Source organism: Synchiropus splendidus, chromosome 10, assembly GCF_027744825.2.
Source record: "Synchiropus splendidus isolate RoL2022-P1 chromosome 10, RoL_Sspl_1.0, whole genome shotgun sequence".
Lineage (NCBI taxonomy): Eukaryota > Metazoa > Chordata > Actinopteri > Syngnathiformes > Callionymidae > Synchiropus > Synchiropus splendidus.
Window position 1 is genome coordinate 3,203,980 of NC_071343.1, and position 10,414 is coordinate 3,214,393.

Here is a 10,414-nt window from a genome sequence, read left to right on the forward strand (position 1 = left end):
CCTTCTACTTGAGGAATTAAAGGCGCTGACTAGCAACAACTGATACCTCCAGATTACCATTGTAGTCAAGACTGTGTTGAGACCAAGACCAATGATGCGGGCCCAAGACCCAGAAGCATATGTCACATAGACACACACACACTTCATTTGTACAAACAAGTACCTTAAATCCCAGACTTTGGAGCGCACCGGAATATTAGCCCCACCCACTAAATTTAAGACAGAAAACAGATCTTGTTCATACATAAGCCGCAGCGGTCCATGGAAAGGCTGGAAAGTCCACGAGGATCGCTTCTAAACTAGTTTTGAAAACGGGGTCCAGCATGGAGACTGACTCATACAACAAACTGAGCAATGTTCTGAACTGGAATCATCAACTCCTCATATCTTTTATTGACATTAACTCAAAATGCGCTGTTTTCACCCGCGTGTAGGAAGTTCCGACACCACAGCCGGTCTCAGCTGCTGCTTCATGTCTCCACTCCTTCAGGAGATCGGTTCTGTGGGTGGTGCTGCAGACACGTGGGCGAAAACAGCGCATTCTCAGCGCTTTAAGGTCAGTAAAACGCCTGTGATTTCATCGGTTTGATGTGACGAGGCTCCATATTCTGGCAGCATGACGCTCCTTAGCCTGTAAAAATCCATATATTAGTCGGGTCGCTGTAGAAGCCGCAGGGTTCAGGCCACGAGATGAATGTAGCGGCCTATAGTCCGAAAATTACAGTAGTTCTTGCTCTTGTTCCTGGTCTCGCCCTCTTTGGTCTTGGCCCATGTATATCCTGGTCTTGACTACTTAAGGGAACAATGTAAGACGTAGCAGCTCTACATTCACATCTTTGTGACATGAGCTTTGACTTTCTTGTCGTGCCGTGACAAACATGTTCACGCTTGGTCTTCAAAATGTATTCCATCTCATTTCTCCAGGGAAGGTAACCTTTGCTTAGCCGTCCTTCACATGACATCATCGATGGTCTTCGTGCTTTGTTATCTCCTATGTAGATCCCTCGGACAATGTTTTCTGGGTCTTTGAACCTCCCTGTTTACGATGGTCACATCTGACCATCCCACCTTTGATACCGGTTGTCAAGAACCCCCCTGGCCTAGAACTCTATGGGTAAAGAGTTCATTTAAAGCTAATCTAAATTTGTGAAGCGCATGGGTGATGCGCCTCAAATATACTGTTTGTTAATATGATTCAATCCCTGTTCAGTTCCTCTTCTTCAACCATGACACTGCACTCATTTGTTTTGTAGTGGCAGATAGTCTTGTCGCTTCCGAGGCTCCTCTTATGGCCCGTGTTCTTTACCTTTCAGATGGTTCTGTATCACCAGGGACCACCTGTTTCAGTGAAGCTAAAAAGAAAAAAAGAGTTTTTGTTGATTTCCCTCCTCCCTCACAAGCCTTGATGTCAGCCTCCCAATAATCCTGAAATCGAACCAAACGACATTTATGTCTCGGTTGTCAGGTCGAATTCATCCTCGACAAGGTAATTTTGTCTGAGCAATTACCGCCGTAATGTATTCCCAAGTGCGGGCGTTCACCGCTGCTTAGCTGCGGCGCTGACAGCGTGTTTTGATTTTTACGCGATTGTGCTCATCACTCCGAGTTCACACCCAGGTCTGGATTTCTTTGTTTGCGGCTGGCCTCCATGATTCATCCATAATTCCACTTTAATAACCCGACGTCGAACGGCGGCCATGATGACACGGCGGCGGCGCTTTAATCAAGCCCAAGTTTGTGCGGTTCTGTAAGACAAGCCCGGCTCCCGGTGGACCCCAGTTTCCTGTCAAGGATGACGACTATCTCACAGAGCAGTGAAACTGTCATCACACAATTACTCACCATTACAGACCCAACATCTCCATGTAATGGCCGTGTCACACTTTACTATTCAGATTGTATTCTCAGTCATTGGCACTTAAATGCTGCACTCTGTTTTATGAAAAGATAAAGATCAGTGTAATCTGCTGGAGCGCAAGCGTCGGCTGAAAGCTTGTCAGGCTGCGAGTAAGAAGTTGTCACACCCTGCAGAACCTCCTTTTGTTTGGCTCGTCACAGCGGCTCTTTCAGAGAGCGATTGTTGATACGTGCCTGCAGAGGCCACTCTTGTTTAGTCCGGTGGACTGTTTCAGTGCTGACAGTGCTGTGACAGAAACTCTCCTCGTGAGCCGTCCGTTCAGCACGCGTCACATCTCCATCTGTCTGCATCTCATCATCAGAGATAACCGACTACCTTGCTGTACTCAAGCACCTAGGCATATGATGGTAAGAGTCTATAGCTGGTTGATGCTTGGAAGTGATGCTGTAACTTCATCTAGTTCATGTGCAAACCCTCTTAAGGTCGCTGTCTTGTGTGGGTTCCTGCCAAATCCTTGTGTGGCAGGGGCTCCATGACCCTACTGCCACCTGCTGACCGATCGAACTCAGTGCGTGCAATGATATTTCAAATGCTGGAAAATAAATAGATCAAACACATGGATATTGGACAAAATAAAAAATCCAACTGTGGGTGGGAATGAGTGTCCTGGCGGAGGTCGAACAAGCACTGAAGATGGTGATCAGCCTTCTGATCCCCGATTGGTGAAACTGAGGACTTGTGGGCAACACGGTCCGGTTTAACACCCCGGGTGTCGGGAATCGTAAAGAAAGGAACTAGATTCCAGCTTCAGTACTTATTGTCGTGTTAAAGTGGGCAAAACTGATTTAGTGTGTGAATGGTTTTCCAACGAGAATGAAACATTTTTCGGTGTTGCAGTTTCTTATTTTTCATTTTACTGTTGATCACTGAGTAGTTTAATTTCTGCTCCCTATACGTACAAAAATATATTCGTCCTTTTCAAGGATATGTCCGTCGCTGACCACGTTTCCATGTGTTCTTTGTCTCTGTATTGCTGTTCACCAGTATATCCAGCATTGATAATGTACTTCTTGCACAAATGGCGTTGTCGGAGGCGGTGGTCGGTGAGGTTGTTAAATACAGCGCGACTGGAAGACGTAGAATTTCCGCCATTGTTATGTCTCCTTCGTGTGTCGTTAGCGCTACATATCAGATAGTAACAGCAACACTGCCCCCCATGTTTATTCTGTATCCATGGTAGAAATACAGTGAAAATGAACACGGAACACGGACAGAAGGCTTCGTCCGTATCCAGATCTGTATGGACCATTGAGCACAAATGGGCTTTTAGTATCTTCATTTCCCAGCAGGGGTTACTGTGGCGAGTCCCCCACCTTGCTCCTCCTCTAGTCACGCCTTCATCATGAACCTCCTCATTGGTCCTCTTCCTCTTCTCCATCTCCAACATGCCTGGCCTCGACTCTCCGAGTCTCCTCAGTATTTTTTATAGAACAGTGGGAGTCTTGGAAGCATATGTCCCGTCTGGATCTTTTGCTTTGTAGCTCTGCAGACTCCCAGACCTCCAGTGAAATTACACACTTACTGGTTGTCAAACATCTGCTTAATCTGTTCTCGAGATTTGTTCTATTAACCGAAATCCAATCATCTGCCGACTCATGCTTTAAGGTGTGTTTGTTGGCAGGTCTGCGCGGCAGCGAGGCAAAGTGCCAGCTCGTGCGATAGCAGATTGAGTTTAACAAGCCAGATGGGTTGTAATTGTCTGATCAGTCCAATGTTTGTGAGCATTTATGCCTTTTATGACGGCTTGTTTTCCTTTTTCCTCTGCTGATTTTTCTTCCCACGGGGAGGATCCTGGACACAAACACTCTCTGCCTCCTGACCAGCGCGGCAGCTCAGCCGGCGTAAAGTGCTGCAGAATTATCTTGGGCGGCCGGCCGACGCAGCCCGCTTCACCTTTTCGAGGCGCGGCGCGGCGCCGTGCGTTAGGGCTACTTTACTTTCCACTGTGCAGAAGAGCGGAGAAAATAATGCAGACATTTTCAAATGCCATTTGCTTGTCATTAACTTCCTTGATACGTCTGCTGCTCTTGAAAAACCTGCAATCATCAACCTGTGCTATATTTTTGGGCCCTTTTTTTTTCTTTGCATCCATCACGCAGCAGGATGTGATTGTTGAACATGAAAGGACCAGAAACTTTTGAGAGCCAGGAGTTTACTTTCTGTCTGCTAAACCTCATAATGTGACCCTAAACTTAAATGACTGCTCAAATGGAGATTTAGGACAAGTCAGATCACCTGTGTCCAACTCCAGGCCCATGGGCCAAATCCAACCCGTCAAGCGGTTTATGTGGCCAGCAAAAGCTTTAAATCCATAAAATAAATGCAGTTTGAATTGCTTAGAAACGTACAGCATGTGGGGTCTGGAGAGACAAAGTCGATCTGAAAGCTTTGAAACTAACCACAGCTCGATGCTAAACTTGGCCTTCAACCTGCAGAGGTTGACTTTGCTTCCTGTTTTGACTCTTGTTTCCTGTCAAAGGCTATTCAATGTTAGCTTTGTTGGGCATTTATTTTCCGTCAGTTATAAAGTCTATATGTTATAAGGTGGACATGAATATTAAATAGGACAATTTTCAAATAACGAAAACTTGAAAAGTCATTATTGTTTCTGTAAAACTTCTCTGTGGACATGAGCCAACACTTTTTTTATTTTAAGCATCATTGGGTTTAATGTGAACCTTCCTCATGAAATGTTGAAGATGTGTCTTGTCTTATCTGAGAAGCACAGTGGAGAGAGTTGGGAAACCAAGACTCCATCACCATCCAATAACGGACTCCTACAGAGAGCAGGGTGTTCAGTCTGGATTCCTGACACACTCTGGACTGTCCTTCTACAGGAAGCCGAGGTCTTTCAGACTCCAGAGGACCACACTGTCGTCGCCAGTTTCTTCAGGGAAACAGCAAGCGGATGAAGAAGTCATTAGAAGAGAGCAGGAGGTGGAGGAGGTGATGGAGAGGAGAAGCTGGGACAACACTGAGGGCAACAGGACCATGGTACCTCATGGTACCCATGGTAATAAGATGCTGACATGATGAAGACAAGGGTTATGTTGTGACATATCTCCTGCAGTCCTCCCACGCTGATGCCTCCCCAGGAGGCGAGAACTGGAAGCGCTACAAAAATAAACTCCATCTTCAGACACAGAACGCGACGTAATTCCTCCGACGCGTCGAGCCACAGGTTTCTCTCCAATCAAGTCAAGAGCCGATCCCTGCTCGGATGCAAAGAGGTGAGCTCTTAACTTTGGAACAGCCTCGGCTACTTTCTCCTCTCAATCCTACAGTTGCTGCTTTCTCCTAATGCAATGGAAGCTCAGCACGCTCCGCCACAAAGAACCAATCTGACTGCATTGTTGGATAAGTGGCGTTCGCCAGAAGCAATCTCACAACAATTAAGCCATTCTCCCCGGAAAGTGAGGGGCAGGAACGGAGCGCTTCACACCTTCCCGGGTTAAACACAGTGGCCAGAGTAAGTGCTGCTTGTTGAGCTCCAGGTATTTTGAGCTGCTGCGAGCGGCATTTCCGTGGAAGTCATTTCTCCATTATACAAACTTTAGGTGGCAGACGTCGGATAATTGGGATCATGAGCACAGTTCACTCTCAGGTGATGAGTCCTGAGTTTGTGTGTTTGTGGAATCTGTGTGTACTCTTCTTAAGTTAAATCTAAGCGTGTATTGGACGTCAATTCTTGTGCTGCGGCCCAAAATATCACCTGACTACAAGTAACATCCGACTTACATGCACTCGTACTTACGACCAGGACCACGGCCAGAAGATGTTTTTTTTTTTTTTAATTCGATGTCTGGCACCGCAGCACGTAGCAGCCTGGCATCGCGTACGACAGTTATGGCAGCACAGTATCCCAGTATCTCACTCTCTCACAGCGATCTACCACTACAATTGCACCCTCGCGTCGGCTATTTTGAATGGCATTCAACTTACGTCCAATGTGACTTACAGCCGGTTGGTTGGAACCGATCCCGGTCGTAAGTCGGATGTTACGTGTATTTCTTTGCGTGTGTTTTTATAGGAAACAAGTAAAAGGAAATGTCTTGCAACTGAACTACATGACTTTAGTGGTCTCCAGCACCAGGCTTTGGGACCTCACACATACAGTGATACGAAGTACAACGCATGGTGAAATTCTTTGTGTCCCGGCATCCAATAAAAAGGAAGTGTGCAACTATAAAACAGCAGTATAAAAACAACAGTGCAACATCCTGTGTTTCCTTCCGATTCCTCTTCATTTGCCTTGATCGCTGAGCGAATCTCTGCCACGTGAGGTCGTTTTCATTAGCTCAATAAAGACTTCATTGTAATTCCGTAGCACATTGGCTGCCTAATCTTTAACACGGCCAGGTAAGGGAGCGGCTCTGTCACAGGCAGTCAAGTCAGACAGGGGCGACTGAAGCCGCTGAAGTCTGTGGAGATCACCCCTGATATTTGCTCTCTATGGCACATTAACAGCCGCGCTGGTGACATTCGGTTTCCTCTCCCCAAGACAAGACTTAAATCCAGCCTAACTGCCTGAATTTACTACTCCTGTATTTTCCCGGTGACAGAATCAATAGCCAGACTGAAGACCAGAGGATAAAAATTTATGGTATCTTGCAATTTAATGGTTGAAGAGATGCAATTTGAAAGATCATAAATTGTGAAGGAGCTCACGCTTCATTGCGCTTGATTCAGTGCTGTTAGAACTTGATTTGCGAGTGTCTGCAAAGTGTGATTAACGAGGCGCTCAATGTGCAGCGCGGCGCCGCCGCTAATGCTCTTCATTAGAATAAATAAAATAAATTGACTGCAGCTTTATGAAAACTCTGTAATGGTTAAAAATCAAAGGATGTCATCCCTCCAGCCAGGATTTAGCTCCTGGCGCCGGCGTCCACCTTGATCACAGTGGCCTGACAGCTGTGGGGGGCCGCGGGGGGGTGCTGCACTTGTCGTGAATTAATGCATGAAATAGCATTTCAAGCTGATAAACGGTCGGCGGAACGGTCAGTCGCCGCAGATTGCTCTTCTCCGTCATATATTGTTTGTAATAACATTTACCGGGAGGATTCATTCCAGTTCATCTCATGTTTTCTCTGCTTTCGCCGGGAGGAGGTGTGGCCTTGTCAAACTCCCACTTGTCCCCTCTGGATTATTGTCCCTCCAGATTACAGCGCGTGGCGGCGGCCACAATGGCAGCTGTCACGCAGTCACTTAACTCCGGCCGCCGATAGATTTCTGGCTGCATCTCCGGCCGGGCAGTTAAAATCAATTAGCTACAAGTAACCAGGCAACAAAACACATTTGTGAATGAGCTTATATTGATGTTTTTGTCTTTCTCTTTTCAAGGCCCAGTATTGACTGGGAGATTATGTGATCTGTCAAACTGCTGTTAGTCAGAGCCTCAGTTATGGATCCATCGAACATGATGCAAAACAGGTTCTCGTGGCACTTTTCAAAGTGAAATTAGAGACTTTTTCAAAAAAGAGTGGTGGTTTATTATCGCCACCAAGGAGGTTTGATGATCATCCATTGGCAGGGTTTTCTTTCTTTTTTTTTTTGGTGTTCCTATCTTATCCCATCTCTATAGTTAAGTTGACGTTCATGGAGAAGCTTGATCGGTGGTTAGCAACACGGCAATGTTGCAGCGCTTTCACTCACGCCAGAAAAACATCATATTTTGCAAGAAAATCTTGCGTTGTGATGTTGGATGCAAAGAATTACTGGGTCAACGCATCAGTGCCCTTGAATTTTAGTTGATGTTGTGATGTTCAAGGTTGTGGTAGATTCCATGGGGCAGCAGATGGGGGGGTTCTGTTCTTTTTGTGTCCTGGCAGAGAGGGAGCCACCGCTCACCTTCCCTGCAGGAAATAACTTGTGGTTTTGTCTGTCCACAGCAGCTCAATACCACACAGTGATGGAAGAGGTGATGGTGGACATGACTGTGGTGGTTTAGAACCTCACCAACATCTGCTGAGTAAGTTCCTCTGTTGACTCAGGTGTAGACAGAGTTGTTGTGTAGAGATGGTCAGTTTGTTTTTTTACCATTTAAAAAATGGAGGCAGCTATGTTCCTGCTGTGATGGGCCTTGCACAGGGGGCCCCCTCGTGGTCACCCTCTTTTTACTTGAATAATAAACATGCTTTTTTTCAGGTGCAGGTACTCTCATCAGTTCCTTGCCTTAAAAGTTGGACGTCAACCGACAACCTATCGCTTCATACAAGGTAAGCACGAGGCCATCGGCACGTCACATGCAAATGAGCATGAAATATTGCACATGGAGAATATGAAGTTGTGAAAATAGACCCGTAAAAGTTGGTTATTTCTGTGACAATGTTTGTGACATGTACCTTTTTTTTGGCGTGAGCATCAGCTCGCCCTGAATGTCTCTGCAAGCGCCTTTGGGAAGGGGATGGAGGTGTTGAAGGGGCTTTTGGGAGTAACTTTGCTTTGGTTTGTCTAGTAAAGTTTGGGTGACTGATAAAAGACATCCACTCTTTCAGCTTTAAGATTACTGCATTATACCTCCAACACTTACTGTAAAAAGGAGGGATGGAAAGGGGGGTTGGCAGTTTTGTTTTTACTGAGGGGGTGGTTTCATTCGGGGTGCTGTCCCTGCTGCAGATCTCTTCCCCTGCTGCCGCTCAGGTGACGGTGCTTCTCCCCCTCGGCCTTATAAATCTCCATCAAGAGTCAGTCCTGATTATCCCTGATGTGATACCGGCTGCTGATGAAGCGCTGAGTTTTCCGCCGGTGTTCACTCCCTGACCCGGCGCTCATGTTTCCTCTGCAGGGCCAGTCAACTCTCCCGGCGCTCAGCTCTCTCTGCCCATTAAACATGACCCCAGCGCTCATTTCACACAAAGGCGCTTAATTACGTGGCGTCGAGGTTCTGGTCTTATTAGACTAAGTGCTGTGCTGCTACAGTCACTCACACTGAACTGTGGGTGAACTGCACGGGTTTCTGCTCCACTGCCCCCCCGCCGCTTCAGCCCTTCTGGAAATCAGACTGAGAACAGGAACAATTGCGTCGGCACACATTCGGAGAGAAGCTTCCGGGAGGACTTTCGCACTCTTTCTCTTCATGACGTGGAGGATAATATCGCAGGCATTACTGCGAATCACCTCATCTTTGCCGTGTGAGGTCAATGTCGGGACTCGAGTCACCGTCTGGTGGTCACTTTAGCACCCTGATCCTCCCCACTACGCCACTGGGATCCCTGTGGTTCCCTACGAAGGACTTCAGTTGACTCCAGTGGCCTTGTAAATTCAGAGGTCTGGGAGCTCCTGTACTAAGCAGAGTTCTTTGGAGTTCTACTGTTGACTAGCACCTCTTCTCTCCTTTGAAAAGGCTTTGGACCCCCTTCAGCCATTGGTGTGAATCCAATGTCTGGATTGTGAACAGTGTCTGTAAGAGACGCAGACCAGTCCAGCGGAGAGGAAAATGACATCCTTGTTGGTCAATGCCACAGAGTAGTTTGTATGAAAACTCGCCAGACAATTCTCCCCCTGACCTCTTCGTCCGAGCCCTGGTCTCGGTTCTGCGTGTTCACGCGAGGGGAAGGGCGAAGGAGCAGGGTAACAACATAGCTCTTGAAAACCAAATTTCAGGATGCACCCAAGGGGTTCATGGAACAATATTTATTTTGCGACGTAAGAATCCGAATGTAACATTGATCTTCTTATTAATTATTGGAGGCTAATTTTAGCTCATTTATAGTATTAGGCTTCTCATCTTTTTGCCTTCCATCTGTTAAATGTTTCCCAGCTTTAGTGATTATTGTAATAATAAATTTGAGTGTTTCAAATGTGACACCTGTTTCATCCTATTTTTTGCTACTGTAATTTCCCGACTATAAGCTGCTACCTTTTTCTCGCGGTCTGAACCTTGCAGCTTATACAACGCCGCAGCTAATATATCGATTTTTACAGGCTGAAATCTGATTAAATCGAAGGCGATGAAACCGATGTCATTTTTTTTTTGTTGACCCATAAAGTGCTCAAAATGCGCTGTTTTCGCCCGCGTGTCCGCAGCTCCGCCAACAGAACCAGAACTTTGGGCATGCGGGCGAAAACAGTGCATTTTGGGCTCTTTAAAGTGAATGAAAGACGTGAGGAGTTCATGATTCTAGTTCAGAACATTGCACACTTTGTTTCATGAGTCGCTAGTTTTGAAAAGTATTTTAAGCCAGGTGCACTACTGGTCTTTCTACAGCACAGACAGCACCACTCCACCCGCGGTTTATAGACCGCTGCGGCTTACGTATGAGCAAGATCTGTTTTCCCTCTTCAATTTAGTGGGTGCAGCTAATATTCCAGTGCACTCTATAGTCCAGAAATGACTAAATTCAATTTAAAATGTCTGTTCAAACGGCACATTTCAGACACTGAATAACAAAATAAGCAGAATTCAGTGCATTCAGTCCACGCCAGCCTGGTTTTTGGGATGACCCTGAGTCGTACCTCAGACGTGGCGGCTGCTGATATGTTCCACCTGAGAGTTGT